This window comes from Callospermophilus lateralis, chromosome 11 (assembly GCF_048772815.1).
Source record: "Callospermophilus lateralis isolate mCalLat2 chromosome 11, mCalLat2.hap1, whole genome shotgun sequence".
NCBI classification, from domain to species: domain Eukaryota; kingdom Metazoa; phylum Chordata; class Mammalia; order Rodentia; family Sciuridae; genus Callospermophilus; species Callospermophilus lateralis.
In genome coordinates this window covers 92,511,361-92,514,833 of record NC_135315.1, presented here as the reverse complement: position 1 = coordinate 92,514,833, position 3,473 = coordinate 92,511,361, and positions in this window count along the sequence as shown.

The window sequence follows — 3,473 nt, the reverse complement described above, 5'->3', positions numbered from 1 at the left end:
CCGTGTGGTTGAAGATATAGAATAAAGGTTGTAGTGGTGAAATGGCTGCTGAGCACCTGTGTCCTTGGCCAGCATGTCTATGTCCCTGTGCAGCCTGGAAACCAGAGCTGGCAGGAGGAGTCCCGTTACTGGTGGCCTCCTGTGCCCAGGGAAGCACAGCATCCCTCTCGTTCTACTCCTGGGCCTGTGAGAGTCACCTTGGGATGTTCCTGCCAACACTCTCTCCCACTCAAGAGTGTAAAGCTATGTGGCCCGGGCTCCTCATGGACCCTTGGCAATCTATGAAATTAACAGAACACCAAAAAACTTGAGTGCTTTAATAGTGACTTGTACTTGGGATCCCTGGCCTAGAAGACCACTTTTTTTTTTTTTTTGATTGAACCAGGGGCACTTAACCACATCTCAGCCCTTTTCTTCTATTAATTTAGACAGAGTCTTGCTAAGTTGCTGGGACCGGTCTTTAACTTGCCATCCTTCTGCCTCAGCTTCCTGTGTTGCCGAGATTACAGGAGGGCACCACCACGTCTGGTGTAACATGTTATTTGTGACACAGCTCTCAATAGATGAAGGGCCTGCCCCACCTTTCCTAACACTGGCTAAGTGACCGTGGCTGGGCAAGTCATAATCTAAGCCTGACACTCTCTTTCTGAAAATGGGTATAAGATTAGTGCAACTATTATTAGTTCATAGAGCTGTAACAGAATAAGAAATGCCAAGTGCCTGGCACATTGTACCAAGCACCAAGTAACTATTTCTAAGGTGTCTGTTACTCCTACTTATGTTTGTAGTCTTCATGCCAAAGCAGGTTCTGGGAGGAGCTTTATCTTAACTCCTGTCTCCTTGTGCTCAGCACAGTGCCTGGCTCAGAAGAGCTCTCAGTATAGATTGTTGAATGGATAAATGCATCCACCCATCTATATGCTCACCCAGTCAACAAGCATGAACAGCTGAGGGAGCGGCTGTGCAAAGGCCCAGAGGCTCATGTGTTTGAAGAATAAAGAGGCAGGTGTGGCTGCGGTGGAAGAAATGAAAAGGTTTTATATGTTTTTTTATTTCATTAAAAATGACCACACAATAACATTCAGAAATTAAAAATGATGTATTAAAATATTCACAGAAGTACAATTTAAAAAGATCAAAAATAATAATGAATTGACATTTTTTCCCTAGTTCGATACATTTTCATTGAGCAACTAGATAGTTCAGAGTTTTAATTTTTTAGGTGATCCCTTTTAGGTGTCCCTTCACAAGACTCATGAAAAATTTGGCCTCTTTCTCTGGTTACAAGTCTGGCCCTGGTCACAAGGGCCAAACAACCAGAGGGAAGTGGAGGACCAGTGGGTGGAGGCTCTGCTCTTGGATACCAGCCTCTGGTAAGAGGCTTTTCCAAGCAGCTTCCAGGGCAGGCAGACTGGCCAGGACAGGCCCAGCGCTCTGGATGCTCGTTGCCCTGGGGGAAGAGTCAGGAGGGATATTCTCCCACCAGGCAGAGGCAGACAGTGTGAGGTGTCCACTGGGCAGGGAGACCAGGAGTCAGGGAGGGGAGGAAAGAAAAGTGTGTGGAGCTCACAGAGCACCAGCCTCCCACTCTCATGGTCCTACAGGAAGGAGAGAGGGAAGGCTCACACCTGGGCTCTGGCACTGGGCCTCCCCACCACACCCTGGCCAGCCACCCACGCAGGGGCCTGCTGAGGGCTCCTGAGGTCTTGAAAACAGGCAAAGGTCTCAGGGTCAAAGGCCAGAGTGCTGGGTGGAAATGGCAGCCAGCTGAAGGCAGGTACGGCCAGCAGATGTCCACCAAACCCGTCTGTTGGCTGGCGAGTGCACGCAGTGTGGCTGCAGCCGGGGAGCGGCAGGCAGGTCTCAGGGAGCAGCAGAGCTCAGGAGTGGACAGTGAGTCTGCAGGAGCCCTTTCTCCACTCACCACCTTGGAGCACCTTTAACCCAAGTCATGCCTTTTCCCTTTAAAATGCTCTTAGGACGCAGCATCCCACACTTCCCACAGGGGACCGAGGTGGGAGGGGGAGCAGCTCTCAGGACTCCAGGGGAAGGGCCCACGCCCCTGCCACCACCTTCTAGATGACAGTCTTCCCATAGCCAGGGCTCCAGGCAGTTCTAAAGGGGAAAATGGTTCTTTTAAAACAAAGCAATCTGGAAGATGGGAGAATGCAACCTGCACCACGGTCTCAGGAGCTTTGCCAGCCCAGGAAAACCTGAAAACGCAGAGAGCTGGCAGGGCGGCCGTGGAGGAAAATGAGAAAACAGATCCCTCTCCTTCCTCCACCACTATTCACTGTTTCAAGTAACGAGGGGTGAAGGGGGGTGGGACAAACCAACCAAAACAGCAAAACAGGAAGAGAAGAGAGCGCACGGGGCCACTCTACTCCCACTGTTTCCTAAAAGTCTTGACCCCGTGAACCTCAATCGTCTTGAGGTGGGAAGCTTTGGGAGACCAGGCCGACTGCCCGAGGCTGCTTTGTTGGAGGCCTGAGGCTTCTGAAGGAAGGTCATTCTATGCAGTGCGAGGCCAGGGCCATCTAACCATCAGGGCCATCTGACCACCAGGGTGATCCAGCCAGCCCAGGTCCCTTCCCATATCCCCTGTGGGGAGGGAGCCAAGGCCTCTCTGGCTTCATATGTTATGGCCACTCTGGCCCAAGGAGGAAGGACCAGGGCCAAGAATGTGATTGATACCTTTCTCCTCCACAGGTGCCACACTCCCGAGCTCAGCCTGGCCTTTCCATCAAATCACTCCCATGTGTTGATCTAAGGCACCTGGAGGGGAGTGATACCAGTGGCACCTAGTGGCACACTTATCCTTGCTAACCTGGTGTCATGAACCCACACACTGACAGGACATAAAGGGTGTGACATTTAAGTAAGTTGACACAGCACATCAAATTTGCCCCATGTTTTAGAAAAGCACCAACATCAATTTCTTGAACTTTCTGTAAGTGGCATAGTTAACAGTTGCTGTCTAAAAGCTACAACCAAATGAACATTTCTGGCGCGTGTGATAGGGCCCCTGGCTGCGTGTTCGCCATGGGATCTCCTTCCTCCAATGACAATAAATGCTAAGACTGGTTGAGCCCTTGGATTAAAAGGCCATGTCCACTGGAAACACAGATGTGGTTGCTACTGTCTCTGAAAGGCAACCACATCTAAATGGTGGTGACAGGAATGTTTCTGAAATGTCCCAACTCTTAATGACCCCCAAAGCATGTACAAAAACAGCAAGACGTTTATACGTAGGCAGATTCACACCCTCACACCATCTTCTCGACATGCAACGCTGGCCCCACAGCAGGAAGATTAAATAGAATATACATGTCCTTCATCCACATTCTTTCCTCCCTCTGGGTCTACACATGTATGTGTGCTTGCCTGGGTCTCCAAGGCCACACGTGGTTATGGGTTACATTTTCTGCACAAGAGTCCAGTTTGGGTTTGTTTCTTGTCCAGGATGCTCTGGG